The sequence below is a fragment of the Megalopta genalis genome, chromosome 11 (genome assembly GCF_051020955.1).
Source record: "Megalopta genalis isolate 19385.01 chromosome 11, iyMegGena1_principal, whole genome shotgun sequence".
NCBI classification, from domain to species: Eukaryota; Metazoa; Arthropoda; class Insecta; order Hymenoptera; family Halictidae; genus Megalopta; species Megalopta genalis.
Genome location: NC_135023.1, coordinates 210,626 through 234,275, shown reverse-complemented (window position 1 = coordinate 234,275; position 23,650 = coordinate 210,626).

The window sequence follows — 23,650 nt, the reverse complement described above, 5'->3', positions numbered from 1 at the left end:
CGACAGCCACTGGTGCTTCGATGCGCATCTCGACCGTCTCGTCCCCCGAGTCGAAAAGGCGGCGGTCTCTTTAGGCCGCCTGCTGCCCAACCTCGGGGGACCGGGAGATTTGGTGCGCCGCCTATACCTGGGCGTGGTGCGGTCTATGGCCTTATACGGTGCCCCAATATGGGCGCCGTACGTGATGACCAGCCGGCGCAACACGCTGTTGTTGCGCCGGCTGCAGAGGCGGATGGCCATCCGCCTCATAAGAGGTTACCGCACCGCGTCTACCGTGGCGGCGCTTGCTCTGGCGGGAGAACTTCCCTTCGAGCTTCAGGCGGCGGTGCGCGCCTATGTTTACAGGCGCACTAGCATCGCCAGCCGTGCTCGGGGGTCCCCGCCGGAGCGAGAGACGGTCGAGGGCTTCGAGCTCCAGGCCCGGCGACTAGCGCTCGCCAGATGGCGTGCCGAGCTTTGCTCCCACGCCGGCGAGCGCGTCCCCGGGGCTCTCCTGCCGCACTTCACCTCGTGGCGGGAGAGACGGCATGGCAGGCTCTCCTACCGAGCGACGCAGGTGTTCACCGGGCATGGCTGCTTCGGTGTCTACCTGTGTCGCATCGGGCGGGAAGCGACGACGGTGTGCCACCATTGTGGCGCGGAGGAAGACTCGGCGCAGCACACGCTGGAGGAATGCCCCGCCTTTTCAGCGCTGCGCCGAGTCCTAAAACGAGAAATCGGCCACGACCTCGCACTCTCCAGCCTAGTTGGGGCCATGCTGGAGAGCTCGGAGAAGTGGGCGGCAGCAATCTCTTTCTGCGAGGAGGTTATGTCGCGGAAGGAGGCTGCCGAGCGGGATCGGGAGCTTACAGATCCCGCCCGACGTGCCCGGGGACGGCGTGCGCGCCCACGCCGAGAAACCCCGGGCAGCTGAGAGTAGGCGGGCGGCGGGTGTACCAGAATATGCTGGTTTCATTGCCCGCCGCCCGCCAACAGAGGAGGACGTCCACTTTTGGGAGTGGGGGATGACGAGTCGCCTGAAGGAGGCGAGGGTTAACTGTAATCCTCCTCCAATATACTCAACGTCCCCCCGGCGGCCGCTGTGATCAGGGCGGGGGCCCTGGTCACCTATCGCGCGGTCGCCGTGTCGGGGCGGTGCGGGGTGCGACCCCTCGCGCCGCCGAATTTAAATCGATTTAGGGGGGAGGATTTATTTTATTTCCCCCCGGGACGCGGCCGGCCATCGTTACCATCTTGATGGCCGGCCAGGCGAGGGGGAGCCGCGGTAGTGTTCTTCAAGAGTTCCCGTGGCTCCCCCGTTGAATCGCCAGCGATCGGTCCTGCGTCCTCAGGTCGCCGTGGAGGTTTTAGTGGGTCAAACCCCACACTACCCTCGTCCCGCTCCCCCGGGCGGGGCGGGGGTGTCTGGAGAGCAGATTTCCTCCACGTAAAATAAAAAAAAAAAAAAAAGGTTATGTCAAGGTTATGTCAAGGTTCCCCCCCGTGTCCGCTACCTTGTCGTGGTGGGGGGGCTTCGTGCCCTAATGATCCTCAAGGCTGTGCCGGCGGGGAATTTATTCCCTGGCAGGTTCTACCATGCCGGAGTGGCTTGAGGTGAGGGGCCAACTAAAGTCGGACACATACCGTAAACCTGTGGTCATGTTTTACAGGAACGGGGGTCTTGCCTTAACCGGCCGGGCCGCGAGGATGACAACCTCTCTAAAAAATCCCTAGCCCCAAGCAGTGTTGCGCGGTGAAGAGGGCGTAGCTGGAGTAAGCGCCAGCTATGGTTGGTGGGTGCACCAATCTTTAGCGGACAACCCCGGGGTACCTGGCGACCCCCGGGTGTATTAGCCTTCCCCGGGTATGGCGGCTCTGCCCGGGGTGACCTTTCTTTCCGACCACACTCGTGGGACCAATTATGGATTCTTTTAAACAAATAACCGGGGTGGGGGGAAACGAGCGTGAGGTGGAGGTGCGCGGTCCTATCGTGCGCCTCAAAAGATGTACAGAGCCGGTGTCGCGGAGGCATTCGGCAACACGCGGCAAAAAGAGGACCGCAGCGGGCCTTGGTGAGTGCGATGAGGGGGAGGAGTCAGATTTCTCTGTCTCCTCAAACCACTCATCGCAGAGTGTCCCGGGCTCGTCGTCAGCGAGGAAGAGAGGACGGCCGCCGACGACCGGCGAATATGTTGGCCTCGCAGAGGCCAAACTTAGGCTGGCCGAGGCTTCGCAGCTGGAGGCCGAGGCAAGGGAGGTGGCGGCGATATTCGACCCGGGTGCCCCCGTGCCGAGACCATCGCGGTCGAGCGTCCCGCTCCCGGACGAGACGGATATCGCGGAAAATTTCCGTAACCGTCCGACGCGGGATGTCGCGGCCGCTATATTGGAGAGCCTGGATGAGGTGGCCAGGATCTCCGGTGTGTCAAAGGGGCTGAAGGGCAACTTGGCCCGCGCCCTGAGGTTGGCCGCCTTAAACGGCAGGGTAGGGGTGTCCGAGCTGGCAGTGAGATCGGCTACCGACGCCACGCGTGTCCTGGAGGCCGAAAATGCCGTCCTCAGGGGGCAAATGACGGAGCTGCAGGCGGAGGTGGCCCGGCTCCGGCAGGTGGTGGAGACGAGAACGGCTGCTGCCGCAATGCCTCCGCCGCCACGCCCGGGAAAGGGCTCAGTATCGCTACCGATCGTCGGCGCTCGGGATTGCCATCGCTCCGGGCAAGAAAAGTCCTCGCCACCACCTGCGGCTGCGCCCGCAGATTTTCTGGCGCAAATAGGCGCCCTGATAGACGCCAAATTGACGTCATTCAGGAAGGGGCTCGCGCCGCGAACGGACTCGGCCCTACGATCGGTGGCCCCTGGGCCGTCCGTCCCCTCAGAGTCTTCGGACAGGGTGGGGCGGAGGGCGAAGAAGAAGAAGAAAGGTGGGAAAGCTGGGGCGGCTATAGCGGCCCAGACGAAGCCCGCTCGACCGCCAGCAGAATTGGCCCCACCCTCCGCCGCGCCTCCACCCCAGGAGGCGTGGTCTCAGGTGGTTGGCCGGAAGGCCAAAAAGGCGGCTGCCAAGGCCACTGCGGCCGCGAATAAAAGAGGACGGGTGGTCCCGGTGGCCCCCAGGAAGACACCCCTGCCTCCACGTCCGCCACGCACAGCAGCGGTTACCATAACGGTTCCGACTGGCGTGGAGATGACCTACGCGCAGGCGATGGCCACTGCCAGGTCCAAGGTGGACCTGGCAGAAATTGGCATCGCCTCGCTGAGGCCGCGAAGGGCGGTGACTGGGGGGTTAATTTTGGAGGTCCCTGGCACCGATGGGGCCGCCAAGGCCACCGTCCTCGCCACAAAAGTGGCAGAAGCGCTGGAAGGCACCGGCGTAAAGGTCGCGCGTCCGGTCAAAAAAGCTGACCTTAGGGTGCGCGGCCTGGTCGATTCGACCACGACGGCGGAGGTCGCTGCGGCTGTTGCCCGCGTGGGCGGGTGCAGCGAGGGGGACATCAATACCGGCGAAATTCGGTCTTCCCCCTCGGGATTGGGCACCCTCTGGCTCCGATGTCCTGCCGCGGCCGCTCGCAGGGTCGCTGTCGCCGGCCGCATAACCGTCGGCTGGACCCAGGCAGCCGTGGAGGCCCTGAGTGCCCGGCCTCTGCAGTGTTACCGTTGCCTTGGTGTTGGCCACACCAGTCAGCGGTGCACTGCTGCCGAGGATAGGTCCGACTGCTGTTATAGATGCGGCAGTCGGGACCATAAGGTGGCAGCCTGTACGGCCACGCCCAATTGCCCGCTTTGTGCGGGCGCGGGCAAGCCATCTGGTCACCGCCTCGGCAGCCGGGCTTGTCCTGCCAGTGCGGGGCGGGGCAGGGGAGGCGGCCAAAGGCCGTCTGCCAGATTTAATAAAAAGAGGAGGGAAACCACGATGGCCAAGGCAGCGACCACCGTGGCCAGCAACGAAAAGGCAGCATCGCCTGACGCTGCCGCCGCGCCCGCGGGGGCGGATGGGTCCATTAAAGTCCCAGACGCCACCGCATCCGCGGCCGTGACGGCGATGGACACGGCTGCGTAATGGGGCCCCCGGGCCCGATAATACAAGTTAACCTCAACTGCTCGGCCAGAGCGCAGGATCTCCTGTTTCAATGCATGGCCGAGCGGGGTGCCGGGTTGGCAGTCGTGGCGGAGCCGCACAGGGTCCCCAAACATCCACACTGGGCGGGGGACTCGATTGGCTCCGCCGCGATTATTTGGGCTGGGAGGCCAGGGTCCCCGCCGTGCTCGGTTATCGAGCGCGGCCTGGGATACGTGGCCGTTGATTGGGGCGGAACCGCGGTTGTGGCGATATACGCACCTCCAAGGTGGTCCCTCGAAGAGTTTGAGCAGTATCTGGACGGGGTAGGGAGATGCGTCTCCCGCTGCCATCCCCGTCCGGTGCTGGTCCTGGGGGACTTCAATGCCAAGGCCACGGCTTGGGGTTCCCCCGGGACTGACTCGAGGGGCCGGGAGGTGCTGGATTGGGCGGCGGGACTGGAGCTTCGTCTCCTGAACACGGGCTCGGTCCATACGTGCGTGCGGCATAACGGGGGGTCCATCGTTGACCTTTCGTGGGCAACGCCCCAGGCCGCGCGCCGTATTACCGGGTGGAGGGTGGCGGAAGGGGTCGAGACGTTGTCTGACCACAGATACATAGTTCTCGACCTCTCCGCCGCCCCACCATCGACACCCCGTCGCCGTCCCGCCGATGAGGGTTCGCCTCAGCCGCGGTGGGCGCTGAAGCGCCTCGACCAGGACGCTCTGATGGCGGCGGCCCACGTCGTGGCCTGGCCAGCAACACCGGCCGGGCCAGTCGACGGGAATGGCGAGGCCCATTGGTTCCGGGGCGCAATGACGTCGATTTGCGACGTCGCCATGCCCCGGGCCAGGGTCTTCCCGAGGAAGGCGGTGTACTGGTGGTCGCGCGAAATAGCGGAATTACGCACCGAGTGCGTCCGCGCGCGACGCCAGTACGCTCGCGCCCGTCGACGACGTCGTACGGACGACGTGCTGGCTGCCCAGCTGTATGGGCGATATCGGGAGAAGGTGGTCGCCCTGCAGCTGGCCATCAGGCGAGCGAAGGACCAGGCCTGGCGCGATCTCCTCGGCTCTCTGAACCGAGATCCGTGGGGGCGCCCATACAAGATGGCATTGGGACGATTACGTCCCTGGGCGCCCCCCGTGACGGAGAGCCTGGATCCGGGGCTGCTCGGGCGGGTCGTGGACGCTTTATTCCCCGTTAGCGGGGAGGCGTCCCGGCCCGTCCCTGAGCCAGAGGAACATGAGTGGTCCCCGGATCTTGAGGTCGCGCCGGAGGAGATGGCCGGGGTCGTCAAATGGCTCCGGGGCAAGAACACCGCCCCGGGGCCGGACGGTATCCCCGGCCGGGTCTGGTTGCTCGCCGCGAGCGTCCTGGGGGAGAGGCTGAGGAGCCTCTACTCTGGGCTCCTGAGGTCGGGGACGTTCCCCGACCTATGGAGAGAAAGTCGGGTGGTCCTCTTGAGGAAGGATGGGAGGCCGGGGGATTCTCCCTCCACGTACCGGCCCATTTGTCTCCTGGATGAGGCGGGCAAGATCTTCGAGAAGATCATTGTTGCCCGCCTCTCCAGACACCTGTCCCGCGACGGCCCCGATCTAGCGGACTGCCAGTTTGGCTTCCGGGAGGGGCGATCGACGGTCGACGCTATCGAGCGTCTCAAGTCCCTCTCGGACAATGCCGTGGCAAGGGGCGGGGTGTGCTTGGCGGTGTCCATTGACATCGTCAATGCGTTCAACACCCTGCCCTGGTCCGCCATTAGGGAGGCCCTCGTAGATCACCAGGTGCCTCCCTATCTAAGGCGGGTGATCGGAGCCTACCTGCGGGACAGGTGGGTCGAATACCCGGGCCGGTACGGGATGATACGGAGGGAAGTGGACCGCGGGGTCCCGCAGGGGTCCGTTTTAGGACCGCTCCTGTGGGACCTGGGTTACAACGCGGTCCTGGAAAAGGCCTCCCTGCCCGACGGTGCCACCCTCGTCTGCTACGCGGACGACACGTTGGTGGTCGCCGTCGGGAGTACCTTCGAGAGGACCATCCGACGAGCAGAGGTTGCGGTGGCAGCCGTCGTCGCGAGGGTCCGCGATCTGGGGCTGAAAATAGCCCCGGGGAAGGCCGAGGCTGTCTGGTTTCACGGACGTCCTCGGTCTCGGCCACCGGCCAGATCGTGGATCCGGGTTGGAGAAGCCTGCGTCGAGGTGAAGTCCGAGTTGAAATATCTCGGACTGATCCTCGACAGCCGCTGGAGCTGCGATGCGCATCTCGACCGTCTCGTCCCCCGAGTCGAAAAGGCGGCGGCCTCTTTGGGCCGCCTGCTGCCCAACCTCGGGGGACCGGGAGATTTGGTGCGCCGCCTATACCTGGGCGTGGTGCGGTCTATGGCCTTGTACGGTGCCCCAATATGGGCGCCGTACGTGATGACCAGCCGGCGCAACACGCTGTTGTTGCGCCGGCTGCAGAGGCGGATGGCCATCCGCCTCATAAGAGGATACCGCACCACGTCTACCGTGGCGGCGCTTGCTCTGGCGGGAGAACTTCCCTTCGAGCTTCAGGCGGCGGTTCGCGCCTATGTTTATAGGCGCACTAGCATCGCCAGCCGTGCTCGAGGGGCCCCGCCGGAGCGTGAGACGGTCGAGGGCTTCGAGCTCCAGGCCCGGCGACTAGCGCTCGCCAGATGGCGTGCCGAGCTTTGCTCCCACGCCGGCGAGCGCGTCCCCGGGGCTCTCCTGCCGCACTTCACCTCGTGGCGGGAGAGACGGCATGGCAGGCTCTCCTACCGAGCGACGCAGGTGTTCACCGGGCATGGCTGCTTCGGTGTCTACCTGTGTCGCATCGGGCGGGAAGCGACGACGGTGTGCCACCACTGTGGCGCGGAGGAAGACTCGGCGCAGCACACGCTGGAGGAATGTCCCGCCTTTTCAGCGCTGCGCCGAGTCCTACAACGAGAAGTCGGCCACGACCTCGCACTCTCCAGCCTAGTTGGGGCCATGCTGGAGGGCCCGGGGAAGTGGGCGGCAGCAATCTCTTTCTGCGAGGAGGTTATGTCGCGGAAGGAGGCTGCCGAGCGGGATCGGGAGCTTACAGATCCCGCCCGACGTGCCCGGGGGCGGCGTGCGCGCCCGCGCCGAGAAACCCCGGGCAGCTGAGAGTAGGCGGGCGGCGGGTGTACCAGTACATGCTGGTTTCATTGCCCGCCGCCCGCCAACAGAGGAGGACGTCCACTGTTGGGAGTGGGGGATGACGGGTCGCCTGAAGGAGGCGAGGACTAATTGTAATCCTCCTCCAATATACTCGTCGTCCCCCCGGCGGCCGCTGTGATCAGGGCGGGGGCCCTGGTCACCTATCGCGCGGTCGCCGTGTCGGGGCGGTGCGGGGTGCGACCCCTCGCGCCGCCGAATTTAAATGGATTTTAGGGGGGAGGATTTATTTTATTTCCCCCCGGGACGCGGCCGGCCATCGTTACCATCTTGATGGCCGGCCAGGCGAGGGGGAGCCGCGGTAGTGTTCTTCAAGAGTTCCCGTGGCTCCCCCGTTGAATCGCCAGCGATCGGTTCTGCGTCCTCAGGTCGCCGTGGAGGTTTTAGTGGGTCAAACCCCACACTACCCTCGTCCCGCTCCCCCGGGCGGGGCGGGGGTGTCTGGCAAGCAGATTTCCTCCACGTAAAATAAAAAAAAAAAAAAAAAAAAAAGGTTATGTCAAGGTTATGTCAAGGTTATGTCAAGGTTATGTCAAGATTATGTCAAGGTTATGTCAAGGTTATGTCAAGGTTATGTCAAGGTAGGTCGCGCCGGAGGAGATGGCCGGGGTCGTCAAATGGCTCCGGGGCAAGAATACCGCCCCGGGGCCGGACGGTATCCCCGGCCGGGTCTGGTTGCTCGCCACGAGCGTCCTGGGGGAGAGGCTGAGGAGCCTCTACTCTGGGCTCCTGAGGTCGGGGACGTTCCCCGACCTATGGAGAGAAAGTCGGATGGTCCTCTTGAGGAAGGATGGGAGGCCGGGGGATTCTCCCTCCGCGTACCGGCCCATTTGTCTCCTGGATGAGGCGGGCAAGATCTTCGAGAAGATCATTGTTGCCCGCCTCTCCAGACACCTGTCCCGCGACGGCCCCGATCTAGCGGACTGCCAGTTTGGCTTCCGGGAGGGGCGATCGACGGTCGACGCTATCGACCGTCTCAAGTCCCTCTCGGACAATGCCGTGGCAAGGGGCGGGGTGTGCTTGGCGGTGTCCATTGACATTGTCAATGCGTTCAACACCCTGCCCTGGTCCGCCATCAGGGGGGCCCTCGTCGATCACCAGGTGCCTCCCTATCTGAGGCGGGTGATCGGGGCCTACCTGCGGGACAGGTGGATTGAATACCCGGGCCGGTGCGGGATGATACGGAGGGAAGTGGACCGCGGGGTCCCGCAGGGGTCCGTGTTAGGACCGCTCCTGTGGGACCTGGGTTACAACGCGGTCCTGGAAAAGGCCTCCCTGCCCGACGGTGCCACCCTCGTCTGCTACGCGGACGACACGTTGGTGGTCGCCGTCGGGAGTACCTTCGAGAGGACCATCCGACGAGCAGAGGTTGCGGTGGCAGCCGTCGTCGCGAGGATCCGCGATCTGGGGCTGAAAATAGCCCCGGAGAAGGCCGAGGCTGTCTGGTTTCACGGACGGCCACGGTCTCGGCCACCGGCCAGATCGTGGATCCGGGTTGGAGAAGCCTGCGTAGAGGTGAAGTCCGAGTTGAAATATCTCGGACTGATCCTCGACAGCCGCTGGAGCTTCGATGCGCATCTCGACCGTCTCGTCCCCCGAGTCGAAAAGGCGGCGGCCTCTTTGGGCCGCCTGCTGCCCAACCTCGGGGGACCGGGAGATTTGGTGCGCCGCCTATACCTGGGCGTGGTGCGGTCTATGGCCTTATACGGTGCCCCAATATGGGCGCCGTACGTGATGACCAGCCGGCGCAACACGCTGTTGTTGCGCCGGCTGCAGAGGCGGATGGCCATCCGCCTCATAAGAGGTTACCGCACCACGCCTACCGTGGCGGCGCTTGCTCTGGCGGGAGAACTTCCATTCGAGCTTCAGGCGGCGGTGCGCTCCTATGTTTACAGGCGCACTAGCATCGCCAGTCGTGCTCGGGGGTCCCCGCCGGAGCGAGAGACGGTCGAGGGCTTCGAGCTCCAGGCCCGGAGACTAGCGCTCGCCAGATGGCGTGCCGTGCTTTGCTCCCACGCCGGCGAGCGCGTCCCCGGGGCTCTCCTGCCGCACTTCACCTCGTGGCGGGAGAGACGGCATGGCAGGCTCTCCTACCGAGCGACGCAGGTGTTCACCGGGCATGGCTGCTTCGGTGTCTACCTGTGTCGCATCGGGCGGGAAGCGACGACGGTGTGCCACCATTGTGGCGCGGAGGAAGACTCGGCGCAGCACACGCTGGAGGAATGTCCCGCCTTTTCAGCGCTGCGCCGAGTCCTAAAACGAGAAGTCGGCCACGACCTCGCACTCTCCAGCCTAGTTGGGGCCATGCTGGAGAGCCCGGGGAAGTGGGCGGCAGCAATCTCTTTCTGCGAGGAGGTTATGTCGCGGAAGGAGGCTGCCGAGCGGGATCGGGAGCTTACAGATCCCGCCCGACGTGCCCGGGGACGGCGTGCGCGCCCACGCCGAGAAACCCCGGGCAGCTGAGAGTAGGCGGGCGGCGGGTGTACCAGAACATGCTGGTTTCATTGCCCGCCGCCCGCCAACAGAGGAGGACCTCCACTGTTGGGAGTTGGGGATGACGAGTCGCCTGAAGGAGGCGAGGATTAACTGTGATCCTCCTCCAATATACTCGTCGTCCCCCCGGCGGCCGCTGTGATCAGGGCGGGGGCCCTGGTCATCTATCGCGCGGTCGCCGTGTCGGGGCGGTGCGGGGTGCGACCCCTCGCGCCGCCGAATTTAAATGGATTCTAGGGGGGAGGATTTATCTCCCCCCGGGACGAGGTCGGCCATCGTTACCATCTTGATGGCCGGCCAGGCGAGGGGGAGCCGCGGTAGTGTTCTTCAAGAGTTCCCGTGGCTCCCCCGTTGAATCGCCAGCGATCGGTCCTGCGTCCTCAGGTCGCCGTGGAGGTTTTAGTGGGTCAAACCCCACACTACCCTCGTCCTGCACCCCCGGGCGGGGCGTGGGTGTCTGGCGAGCAGATTTCCTCCACGTAAAATAAAAAAAAAAAAAAAAAAAAGGTTATGTCAAGGTTATGTCAAGGTTATGTCAAGGTTATGTCAAGGTTATGTCAAGGTTATGTCAAGGTTATGTCAAGGTTATGTCAAGGTCATTTGTCTCCTGGATGAGGCGGGCAAGATCTTCGAGAAGATCATTGTTGCCCGCCTCTCCAGACACCTGTCCCGAGACGGCCCAGATCTAGCGGACTGCCAGTTTGGCTTCCGGGAGGGGCGATCGACGGTCGACGCTATCGACCGTCTCAAGTCCCTCTCGGACAATGCCGTGGCAAGGGGCGGGGTGTGCTTGGCGGTGTCCATTGACATCGTCAATGCGTTCAACACCCTGCCCTGGTCCGCCATCAGGGGGGCCCTCGTCGATCACCAGGTGCCTCCCTATCTGAGGCGGGTGATCGGGGCCTACCTGCGGGATAGGTGGGTAGAATACCCCGGCCGGTACGGGATGATTCGGAGGGAGGTGGACTGCGGGGTCCCGCAGGGGTCCGTGCTGGGACCGCTCCTGTGGGACCTGGGTTACAGCGCGGTCCTGGAAAAGGCCTCCCTGCCCGACGGTGCCACCCTCGTCTGCTACGCGGACGACACGTTGGTGGTCGCCGTCGGGAGTACCTTCGAGAGGACCATCCGACGAGCAGAGGTTGCGGTGGCAGCCGTCGTCGCGAGGATCCGCGATCTGGGGCTGAAAATAGCCCCGGAGAGGGCCGAGGCTGTCTGGTTCCACGGACGGCCTCGGTCTCGGCCACCGGCCAGATCGTGGATCCGGGTTGGAGAAGCCTGCGTAGAGGTGAAGTCCGAGTTGAAATATCTCGGACTGATCCTCGACAGCCGCTGGAGCTTCGATGCGCATCTCGACCGTCTCGTCCCCCGAGTCGAAAAGGCGGCGGCCTCTTTGGGCCGCCTGCTGCCCAACCTCGGGGGACCGGGAGATTTGGTGCGCCGCCTATACCTGGGCGTGGTGCGGTCTATGGCCTTATACGGTGCCCCAATATGGGCGCCGTACGTGATGACCAGCCGGCGCAACACGCTGTTGTTGCGCCGGCTGCAGAGGCGGATGGCCATCCGCCTCATAAGAGGTTACCGCACCGCGTCTACCGTGGCGGCGCTTGCTCTGGCGGGAGAACTTCCCTTCGAGCTTCAGGCGGCGGTGCGCGCCTATGTTTATGGGCGCACAAGCATCGCCAGCCGTGCTCGAGGGGCCCCGCCGGAGCGAGAGACGGTCGAGGGCTTCGAGCTCCAGGCCCGGCGACTAGCGCTCGCCAGATGGCGTGCCGAGCTTTGCTCCCACGCCGGCGAGCGCGTTCCCGGGGCTCTCCTGCCGCACTTCACCTCGTGGCGGGAGAGACGGCATGGCAGGCTCTCCTACCGAGCGACGCAGGTGTTCACCGGGCATGGCTGCTTCGGTGTCTACCTGTGTCGCATCGGGCGGGAAGCGACGACGGTGTGCCACCATTGTGGCGCGGAGGAAGACTCGGCGCAGCACACGCTGGAGGAATGTCCCGCCTTTTCAGCGCTGCGCCGAGTCCTAAAACGAGAAGTCGGCCACGACCTCGCACTCTCCAGCCTAGTTGGGGCCATGCTGGAGGGCCCGGGGAAGTGGGCGGCAGCAATCTCTTTCTGCGAGGAGGTTATGTCGCGGAAGGAGGCTGCCGAGCGGGATCGGGAGCTTACAGATCCCGCCCGACGTGCCCGTGGACGGCGTGCGCGCCCACGCCGAGAAACTCCGGGCAGCTGAGAGTAGGCGGGCGGCGGGTGTACCAGAACATGCTGGTTTCATTGCCCGCCGCCCGCCAACAGAGGAGGACGTCCACTGTTGGGAGTGGGGGATGACGAGTCGCCTGAAGGAGGCGAGGTTTAACTGTGATCCTCCTCCAATATACTCGTCGTCTCCCCGGCGGCCGCTGTGATCAGGGCGGGGGCCCTGGTCACCTATCGCGCGGTCGCCGTGTCGGGGCGGTGCGGGGTGCGACCCCTCGCGCCGCCGAATTTAAATGGATTTAGGGGGGAGGATTATATCTCCCCCGGGACGCGGCCGGCCATCCTTACCATCCTGATGGCCGGCCAGGCGAGGGGGAGCCGCGGTAGTGTTCTTCAAGAGTTCCCGTGGCTCCCCCGTTGAATCGCCAGCGATCGGTACTGCGTCCTCAGGTCGCCGTGGAGGTTTTAGTGGGTCAATCCCCACACTACCCTCGTCCTGCTCCCCCGGGCGGGGCGGGGGTGTCTGGCGAGCAGATTTCCTCCACGTAAAATAAAAAAAAAAAAAAAAAAAAAAAAAAAAAAAAAAAAGGTTATGTCAAGGTTATGTCAAGGTTATGTCAAGGTTATGTCAAGGTTATGTCAAGGTTATGTCAAGGTTATGTCAAGGTTCCCCCCGTGTCCGCTACCTTGTCGTGGTGGGGGGGCTTCGTGCCCTAATGATCCTCAAGGCTGTGCCGGCGGGGAATTTATTCCCTGGCAGGTTCTACCATGCCGGAGTGGCTTGAGGTGAGGGGCCAACTAAAGTCGGACACATACCGTAAACCTGTGGTCATGTTTTACAGGAACGGGGGTCTTGCCTTAACCGGCCGGGCCGCGAGGATGACAACCTCTCTAAAAAATCCCTAGCCCCAAGCAGTGTTGCGCGGTGAAGAGGGCGTAGCTGGAGTAAGCGCCAGCTATGGTTGGTGGGTGCACCAATCGTTAGCGGACAACCCCGGGGTACCTGGCGACCCCCCGGGCGTATTAGCCTTCCCCGGGTATGGCGGCTCTACCCGGGGTGACCTCCTTTCCGACCACACTCGTGGGATTAAGTATGGAGTCTACTTTTTCACAAACAACCGGGGAGGGGGGAAACGAGCGTGAGGTGGAGGTGCGCGGGCCTATCGTGCGCCTCAAAAGATGCACAGAGCCGGTGTCGCGGAGGCATTCGGCGACACGCGGCAAAAAGAGGACCGCAGCGGGCCTTGGTGAGTGCGATGAGGGGGAGGAGTCAGATTTCTCTGTCTCCTCCCACCACTCATCGCAGAGTGTCCCGGGCTTGTCGTCAGCGAGGAAAAGAGGACGGCCGCCGACGACCGGCGAATATGTTGGCCTCGCAGAGGCCAAACTTAGGCTGGCCGAGGCTTCGCAGCTGGAGGCCGAGGCAAGGGAGGTGGCGGCGATATTCGACCCGGGAGCCCCCGTGCCGAGACCATCGCGGTCGAGCGTCCCGCTCCCGGACGAGACGGATATAGCGGAAAATTTCCGCAACCGTCCAACGCGGGATGTCGCGGCCGCTATATTGGAGAGCCTGGATGAAGTGGCCAGGATCTCCGGCGTGTCAAAGGGGCTGAAGGGCAATTTGGCCCGCGCCCTAAGGGTGGCCGCCTTAAACGGCAGGGTGGGGGTGTCCGAGCTTGCGGTTAGGTCAGCTACCGACGCCACGCGTGCCCTGGAGGCAGAGAATGCCGTCCTCAGGGGGCAAATGACGGAGCTGCGGGCGGAGGTGGCTCGGCTCCGGCAGGTGGTGGAGGCGAGTACGGCTGCTGCCGCAATGCCTCCGCCGCCGCGCCCGGGAGGGGGCTCAGTATCGCCGCCGATCGTCGCCGCCCGGGACTGCCAACGCTCCGGGCAAGAAAAGTCCCCGCTCCCACATGCGACTGCGCCCGCAGATTTTCTGGCGCAGATAAGCGCCCTGATAGACGCCAAATTGGCGTCATTCAGGAGGGAGCTCGCGCCGCGAACGGACTCGGCCCTACGATCGGTGGCCCCTGGGCCGTCCGTCCCCTCACAGTCTTCGGACAGGGTGGGCCGGAGGGCGAAGAAGAAAAAGAAAGGTGAGAAAGCTGGGGCGGCTAAAGCGGCCCAGACGAAGCCCGCTCGACCGCGAGCAGAATTGGCCCCACCCTCCGCCGCGCCTCCACCTCAGGAGGCGTGGTCCCAGGTGGTTGGACGGAAGGCCAAAAAGGCGGCTGCCAAGGCCACTGCGGCCGCGAATAAAAAAGGACGGGTGGTCCCGGCGGCCCCCAGGAAGACACCCCTGCCTCCTCGACCGCCACGCACAGCAGCGGTTACCATAACGGTTCCGTCTGGCGTAGACATTACTTACGCGCAGGCGATGGCCACTGCCAGGTCCAAGGTGGACCTGGCAGAAATTGGCATCGCCTCGCTGAGGCCGCGAAGGGCGGTGACTGGGGGGTTAATTTTGGAGGTCCCTGGCACCGATGGGGCCGCCAAGGCCACCGTCCTCGCCACAAAAGTGGCAGAAGCGCTGGAAGGCACCGGCGTAAAGGTCGCGCGTCCGGTCAAAAAAGCTGACCTTAGGGTGCGCGGCCTGGTCGATTCGACCACGCCGGCGGAGGTCGCTGCGGCTGTTGCCCGCGTGGGCGGGTGCAGCGAGGGGGACATCAATACCGGCGAAATTCGGTCTTCCCCCTCGGGATTGGGCACCCTCTGGCTCCGATGTCCTGCCGCGGCCGCTCGCAGGGTCGCTGTCGCCGGCCGCATAACCGTCGGCTGGACCCAGGCAGCCGTGGAGGCCCTGAGTGCCCGGCCTCTGCAGTGTTACCGTTGCCTTGGTGTTGGCCACACCAGTCAGCGGTGCACTGCTGCCGAGGATAGGTCCGACTGCTGTTATAGATGCGGCAGTCGGGACCATAAGGTGGCAGCCTGTACGGCCACGCCCAATTGCCCGCTTTGTGCGGGCGCGGGCAAGCCATCTGGTCACCGCCTCGGCAGCCGGGCTTGTCCTGCCAGTGCGGGGTGGGGCAGGGGAGGCGGCCAAAGGCCGTCTGCCAGATTTAATAAAAAGGGGAGGGAAACCACTATGGCCAAGGCAGCGACCACCGTGGCCAGCAACGAAAAGGCAGCATCGCCTGATGCTGCCGCCGCGCCCGCGGGGGCGGATGGGTCCATTAAACTCCCAGACGCCACCGCATCCGCGGCCGTGACGGCGATGGACACGGCTGTGTAATGGGGCCCCCGGGCCCGATAATACAAGTTAACCTCAACTGCTCGGCCAGAGCGCAGGATCTCCTGTTTCAATGCCTGGCCGAGCGGGGTGCCGGGATGGCAGTCGTGGCGGAGCCGCACAGGGTCCCCAAACATCCACACTGGATGGGGGACTCGATTGGCTCCGCCGCGATTATTTGGGCTGGGAGGCCGGGGTCCCCGCCGTGCTCGCTTATCGAGCGCGGCCTGGGATACGTGGCCGTCGATTGGGGCGGCACCGCGGTTGTGGCGATATACGCACCTCCAAGGTGGTCCCTCGAAGAGTTTGAGCAGTATCTGGACGGGGTAGGGAGATGCGTCTCCCGCTGCCATCCCCGTCCGGTGCTGGTCCTGGGGGACTTTAATGCCAAGGCCACGGCTTGGGGTTCCCCCGGGACTGATTCGAGGGGCCGGGAGGTGCTGGATTGGGCGGCGGGACTGGAGCTCCGTCTCCTGAACACGGGCTCGGTCCATACGTGCGTGCGGCATAACGGGGGGTCCATCGTTGACCTTTCGTGGGCAACGCCCCAGGCCGCGCGCCGTATTACGGGGTGGAGGGTGGCGGAAGGGGTCGAGACGTTGTCTGACCACAGATACATAGTTCTCGACCTCTCCGCCGCCCCACCATCGACACTCCGTCGTCGCCCCGCCGATGAAGGTTCGCCTCGACAGCGGTGGGCGCTGAAGCGCCTCGACCAGGACGCTCTGATGGCGGCGGCCCACGTCGTGGCCTGGCCAGCAACACCGGCCGGGCCAGTCGACGGGAATGGGGAGGCCCATTGGTTCCGGGGCGCAATGACGTCGATTTGCGACGTCGCCATGCCCCGGGCCAGGGTCTTCCCGAGGAAGGCCGTGTACTGGTGGTCGCGCGAAATAGCGGAATTACGCACCGAGTGCGTCCACGCGCGGCGCCAGTACGCTCGCGCCCGTCGACGACGACGTACGGACGACGTGCTGGCTGCCCAGCTGTACGGGCGATATCGGGAGAAGGTGGTCGCCCTGCAGCTGGCCATCAGGCGAGCGAAGGACCAGGCCTGGCGCGATCTCCTCGGCTCTCTGAACCGAGATCCGTGGGGGCGCCCATACAAGATGGCATTGGGACGATTACGTCCCTGGGCGCCCCCCGTGACGGAGAGCCTGGATCCGGGGCTGCTCGGGCGGGTCGTGGACGCTTTATTCCCCGTTAGCGGGGAGGCGTCCCGGCCTGTCCCTGAGCCAGAGGAACATGAGTGGTCCCCGGATCTTGAGGTCGCGCCGGAGGAGATGGCCGGGGTCGTCAAATGGCTCCGGGGCAAGAATACCGCCCCGGGGCCGGACGGTATCCCCGGCCGGGTCTGGCTGCTCGCAGCGAGCGTCCTGGGCGAGAGGCTGAGGAGCCTCTACTCTGGGCTCCTGAGGTCGGGGACGTTCCCCGACCTATGGAGAGAAAGTCGGATGGTCCTCTTGAGGAAGGATGGGAGGCCGGGGGATTCTCCCTCCGCGTACCGGCCCATTTGTCTCCTGGATGAGGCGGGCAAGATCTTCGAGAAGATCATTGTTGCCCGCCTCTCCAGACACCTGTCCCGCGACGGCCCAGATCTGGCGGACTGCCAGTTTGGCTTCCGGGAGGGGCGATCGACGGTCGACGCAATCGACCGTCTCAAGTCCCTCTCGGACAATGCCGTGGCAAGGGGCGGGGTGTGCTTGGCGGTGTCCATTGACATCGTCAATGCGTTCAACACCCTGCCCTGGTCCGCCATTAGGGAGGCCCTCGTCGATCACCAGGTGCCTCCCTATCTGAGGCGGGTGATCGGGGCCTACCTGCGGGACAGGTGGGTTGAATACCCGGGCCGGTGCGGGATGATACGGAGGGAAGTGGACCGCGGGGTCCCGCAGGGGTCCGTTTTAGGACCGCTCCTGTGGGACCTAGGTTACAACGCGGTCCTGGAAAAGGCCTCCCTGCCCGACGGTGCCACCCTCGTCTGCTACGCGGACGACACGTTGGTGGTCGCCGTCGGGAGTACCTTCGAGAGGACCATCCGTCGAGCAGAGGTTGCGGTGGCAGCCGTCGTCGCGAGGATCCGCGATCTGGGGCTGAAAATAGCCCCGGAGAAGGCCGAGGCTGTCTGGTTTCACGGACGGCCTCGGTCTCGGCCACCGGCCAGATCGTGGATCCGGGTTGGAGAAGCCTGCGTCGAGGTGAAGTCCGAGTTGAAATATCTCGGACTGATCCTCGACAGCCACTGGTGCTTCGATGCGCATCTCGACCGTCTCGTCCCCCGAGTCGAAAAGGCGGCGGCCTCTTTGGGCCGCCTGCTGCCCAACCTCGGGGGACCGGGAGATTTGGTGCGCCGCCTATACCTGGGCGTGGTGCGGTCTATGGCCTTATACGGTGCCCCATTATGGGCGCCGTACGTGATGACCAGCCGGCGCAGCACGCTGCTGTTGCGCCGGCTACAGAGGCGGATGGCCATCCGCCTCATAAGAGGTTACCGCACCACGTCTACCGTGGCGGCGCTTGCTCTGGCGGGAGAACTTCCCTTCGAGCTTCAGGCGGCGGTGCGCGCCTATGTTTATGGGCGCACAAGCATCACCAGCCGTGCTCGAGGGGCCCCGCCGGAGCGAGAGACGGTCGAGGGCTTCGAGCTCCAGGCCCGGAGACTAGCGCTCGCCAGATGGCGTGCCGAGCTTTGCTCCCACGCCGGCGAGCGCGTCCCCGGGGCTCTCCTGCCGCACTTCACCTCGTGGCGGGAGAGACGGCATGGCAGGCTCTCCTACCGAGCGACGCAGGTGTTCACCGGGCATGGCTGCTTCGGTGTCTACCTGTGTCGCATCGGGCGGGAAGCGACGACGGTGTGCCACCATTGTGGCGCGGAGGAAGACTCGGCGCAGCACACGCTGGAGGAATGTCCCGCCTTTTCAGCGCTGCGCCGAGTCCTAAAACGGGAAGTCGGTCACGACCTCGCACTCTCCAGCCTAGTTGGGGCCATGCTGGAGAGCCCGGGGAAGTGGGCGGCAGCAATCTCTTTCTGCGAGGATGTTATGTCGCGGAAGGAGGCTGCCGAGCGGGATCGGGAGCTTACAGATCCCGCCCGACGTGCCCGGGGACGGCGTGCGCGCCCACGCCGAGAAACCCCGGGCAGCTGAGAGTAGGCGGGCGGCGGGTGTACCAGAATATGCTGGTTTCATTGCCCGCCGCCCGCCAACAGAGGAGGACGTCCACTGTTGGGAGTGGGGGATGACGAGTCGCCTGAAGGAGGCGAGGGCTAACTGTGATCCCCCTCCAATATACTCGTCGTCCCCCCGGCGGCCGCTGTGATCAGGGCGGGGGCCCTGGTCTCCTATCGCGCGGTCGCCGTGTCGGGGCGGTGCGGGGTGCGACCCCTCGCGCCGCCGAATTTAAATGGATTTAGGGGGGAGGATTTATTTTATTTCCCCCCGGGACGCGGCCGGCCATCGTTACCATCCTGATGGCCGGCCAGGCGAGGGGGAGCCGCGGTAGTGTTCTTCAAGAGTTCCCGTGGCTCCCCCGTTGAATCGCCAGCGATCGGTCCTGCGTCCTCAGGTCGCCGTGGAGGTTTTAGTGGGTCGATCCCCACACTACCCTCGCCCCGCTCCCCCGGGCGGGGCGGGGGTGTCTGGCGAGCAGATTTCCTCCACGTAAAATAAAAAAAAAAAAAAAAAAAAAGGTTATGTCAAGGTTATGTCAAGGTTCCCCCCCGTGTCCGCTACCTTGTCGTGGTGGGGGGGCTTCGTGCCCTAATGATCCTCAAGGCTGTGCCGGCGGGGAATTTATTCCCTGGCAGGTTCTACCATGCCGGAGTGGCTTGAGGTGAGGGGCCAACTAAAGTCGGACACATACCGTAAACCTGTGGTCATGTTTTACAGGAACGGGGGTCTTGCCTTAACCGGCCGGGCCGCGAGGATGACAACCTCTCTAAAAAATCCTTAGCCCCAAGCAGTGTTGCGCGGTGATGAGGGTGTAGCTGGAGTAAGCGCCAGCTATGGTTGGTGGGTGCACCAATCTTTAGCGGACAACCCCGGGGTACCTGGCGACCCCCGGGTGTATTAGCCTTCCCCGGGTATGGCGGCTCTGCCCGGGGCGACCTTCTTTCCGACCACACTCGTGGGACCAATTATGGATACTTTTTCAAATACAACCGGGGAGGGGGGAAACGAGCGTGAGGTGGAGGTGCGCGGGCCTATCGTGCGCCTCCAAAGATGTACAGAGCCGGTGTCGCGGAGGAATTCTGCAACACGCGGCAAAAAGAGGACCGCAGCGGGCCTTGGTGAGTGCGATGAGGGCGAGGAGTCAGATTTCTCTGTCTCCTCCCACCACTCATCGCAGAGTGTCCCGGGCTCGTCGTCAGCGAGGAAGAGAGGACGGCCGCCGACGACCGGCGAATATGTTGGCCTCGCAGAGGCCAAACTTAGGCTGGCCGAGGCTTCGCAGCTGGAGGCCGAGGCAAGGGAGGTGGCGGCGATATTCGACCCGGGTGCCCCCGTGCCGAGACCATCGCGGTCGAGCGTTCCGCTCCCGGACGAGACGGATATCGCGGAAAATTTCCGCAACCGTCCGACGCGGGATGTCGCGGCCGCCATATTGGAGAGCCTGGATGAGGTGGCCAGGATCTCCGGCGTGTCAAAGGGGCTGAAGGGCAACTTGGCCCGCGCCCTGAGGGTGGCCGCCTTAAACGGCAGAGTGGGGGTGTCCGAGCTGGCAGTGAGGTCGGCTACCGACGCCACGCGTGTCCTGGAGGCCGAGAATGCCGTCCTCAGGGGGCAAATGACGGAGCTGCAGGCGGAGGTGGCCCGGCTCCGGCAGGTGGTGGAGGCGAGAACGGCTGCTGCCGCAATGCCTCCGCCGCCACGCCCGGGAGAGGGCTCAGTATCGCCGCCGATCGTCGGCGCCCGGGATTGCCATCGCTCCGGGCAAGAAAAGTCCTCGCCACCACCTGCGGCTGCGCCCGCACATTTTCTGGCGCAAATAGGCGCCCTGATAGACGCCAAATTGGCGTCATTCAGGAGGGAGCTCGCGCCGCGAACGGACTCGGCCCTGCGATCGGTGGCCCCTGGGCCTTCCGTCCCCACACAGTCTTCGAACAGGGTGGGGCGCAGGGCGAAGAAGAAGAAGAAAGGTGGGAAAGCTGGGGCGGCTATAGCGGCCCAGACGGAGCCCGCTCGACCTCGAGCAGAATTGGCCCCACACTCCGCAGCGCCACCACCCCAGGAGGCGTGGTCCCAGGTGGTTGGCCGGAAGGCCAAAAAGGCGGTTGCCAAGGCCACTGCGGCCGCGAATAGAAAAGGACGGGTGGTCCCGGCGGCCCCCAGGAAGACACCCCTGCCTCCTCGACCACCACGCACAGCAGCGGTTACCATAACGGTTCCGTCTGGCGTGGACATTACTTACGCGCAGGCGATGGCCACTGCCAGGTCCAAGGTGGACCTGGCAGAAATTGGCATCGCCTCGCTGAGGCCGCGAAGAGCGGTGACTGGGGGGTTAATTTTGGAGGTCTCTGGCACCGATGGGGCCGCCAAGGCCACCGTCCTCGCCACAAAAGTGGCGGAAGCGCTGGCAGGCACCGGCGTAAAGGTCGCGCGTCCGGTCAAAAAAGCTGACCTTAGGGTGCGCGGCCTGGTCGATTCGACCACGCCGGCGGAGGTCGTTGCGGCTGTTGCCCGCGTGGGCGGGTGCAGCGAGGGAGACATCAATACCGGCGAAATCCGGTCTTCCCCCTCGGGATTGGGCACCCTCTGGGTCCGATGTCCTGCCGTGGCCGCTCGCAAGGTTGCTGTCGCGGGCCGGATAACCGTCGGCTGGACCCAGGCAGCCGTGGAGGCCCTGAGTGCCCGGCCTCTGCAGTGTTACCGTTGCCTTGGTGTTGGCCACACCAGTCAGCGGTGCACTGCTGCCGAGGATAGGTCCGACTGCTGCTATAGATGCGGCAGTCGGGACCATAAGGTGGCAGCCTGTACGGCCACGCCCAATTGTCCGCTTTGTGCGAGTGCGGGCAAGCCGTCTGGTCACCGCCTCGGCAGCCGGGCATGTCCTGCCAGTGCGGGGCGAGGCAAGGGAGGCGGCCAATGGCCGTCTGCCAGATTTCTTAAAAAAAGGAAGGAAACCACGATGGCCAAGGCAGCGACCACCATGGCCAGCAACGAAAAGGCGGATCCGCCTGATGCTATCGCCGCGCCCGCGGGGGCGGATGGAGACACTAAATTCCCAGACGCCACCGCATCCGCGGCCGTGACGGCGATGGACACGGCTGTGTAATGGGGCCCCCGGGCCCGATAATACAAGTTAACCTCAACTGCTCGGCCAGAGCGCAGGATCTCCTGTTTCAATGCCTGGCCGAGCGGGGTGCCGGGTTGGCAGTCGTGGCGGAGCCGCACAGGGTCCCCAAACATCCACACTGGATGGGGGACTCGATTGGCTCCGCCGCGATTATTTGGGCTGGGAGGCCGGGGTCCCCGCCGTGCTCGCTTATCGAGCGCGGCCTGGGATACGTGGCCGTCGATTGGGGCGGCACCGCGGTTGTGGCGATATACGCACCTCCAAGGTGGTCCCTCGAAGAGTTTGAGCAGTATCTGGACGGGGTAGGGAGATGCGTCTCTCGCTGCCATCCCCGTCCGGTGCTGGTCCTGGGGGACTTCAATGCCAAGGCCACGGCTTGGGGTTCCCCCGGGACTGATTCGAGGGGCCGGGAGGTGCTGGATTGGGCGGCGGGACTGGAGCTCCGTCTCCTGAACACGGGCTCGGTCCATACGTGCGTGCGGCATAACGGGGGGTCCATCGTTGACCTTTCGTGGGCAACGCCCCCGGCCGCGCGCCGTATTACGGGGTGGAGGGTGGCGGAAGGGGTCGAGACGTTGTCTGACCACAGATACATAGTTCTCGATCTCTCCGCCGCCCCCCCATCGACACCCCGTCGTCGCCCCGCCGATGAAGGTTCGCCTCAGCCGCGGTGGGCGCTGAAGCGCCTCGACCAGGACGCTCTGATGGCGGCAGCACACGTCGTGGCCTGGCCAGCAACACCGGCCGGGCCAGTCGACGGGAATGGGGAGGCCCGTTGGTTCCGGGGCGCAATGACGTCGGTTTGCGACGTCGCCATGCCCCGGGCCAAGGTCTTCCCGAGGAAGGCGGTGTACTGGTGGTCGCGCGAAATAGCGGAATTACGCACCGAGTGCGTCCGCGCGCGACGCCAGTACGCTCGCGCCCGTCGACGACGACGTACGGACGACGTGCTGGCTGCCCAGCTGTATGGGAGATATCGGGAGAAGGTGGTCGCCCTGCAGCTGGCCATCAGGCGAGCGAAGGACCAGGCCTGGCGCGATCTCCTCGGCTCTCTGAACCGAGATCCGTGGGGGCGCCCATACAAGATGGCATTGGGACGATTACGTCCCTGGGCGCCCCCCGTGACGGAGATCCTGGATCCGGGGCTGCTCGGGCGGGTCGTGGGCGCTTTATTCCCCGTTAGCGAGGAGGCGTCCCGGCCCGTCCCTGAGCCAGAGGAACATGAGTGGTCCCCGGATCTTGAGGTCGCGCCGGCGGAGATGGCCGCGGTCGTCAAATGGCTCCGGGGCAAGAATACCGCCCCGGGGCCGGACGGTATCCCCGGCCGGGCCTGGTTGCTCGCCGCGAGCGTCCTGGGGGAGAGGCTGAGGAGCCTCTACTCTGGGCTCCTAAGGTCGGGGACGTTCCCCGACCTATGGAGAGAAAGTCGGATGGTCCTCTTGAGGAAGGATGGGAGGTCGGGGGATTCTCCCTCCGCGTACCGGCCCATTTGTCTCCTGGATGAGGCGGGCAAGATCTTCGAGAAGATCATTGTTGCCCGCCTCTCCAGACACCTGTCCCGCGACGGCCCAGATCTGGCGGACTGCCAGTTTGGCTTCCGGGAGGGGCGATCGACGGTCGACGCAATCGACCGCCTCAAGTCCCTCTCGGACAATGCCGTGGCAAGGGGCGGGGTGTGCTTGGCGGTGTCCATTGACATCGTCAATGCGTTCAACACCCTGCCCTGGTCCGCCATTAGGGGGGCCCTCGTCGATCACCAGGTGCCTCCCTATCTGAGGCGGGTGATCGGGGCCTACCTGCGGGACAGGTGGGTTGAATACCCGGGCCGGTGCGGGATGATACGGAGGGAAGTGGACCGCGGGGTCCCGCAGGGTTCCGTTTTAGGACCGCTCCTGTGGGACCTGGGTTACAACGCGGTCCTGGAGAAGGCCTCCCTGCCCGACGGTGCCACCCTCGTCTGCTACGCGGACGACACGTTGGTGGTCGCCGTCGGGAGTACCTTCGAGAGGACCATCCGACGAGCAGAGGTTGCGGTGGCAGCCGTCGTCGCGAGGATCCGCGATCTGGGGCTGAAAATAGCCCCGGAGAAGGCCGAGGCTGTCTGGTTTCACGGACGGCCTCGGTCTCGGCCACCGGCCAGATCGTGGATCCGGGTTGGAGAAGCCTGCGTCGAGGTGAAGTCCGAGTTGAAATATCTCGGACTGATCC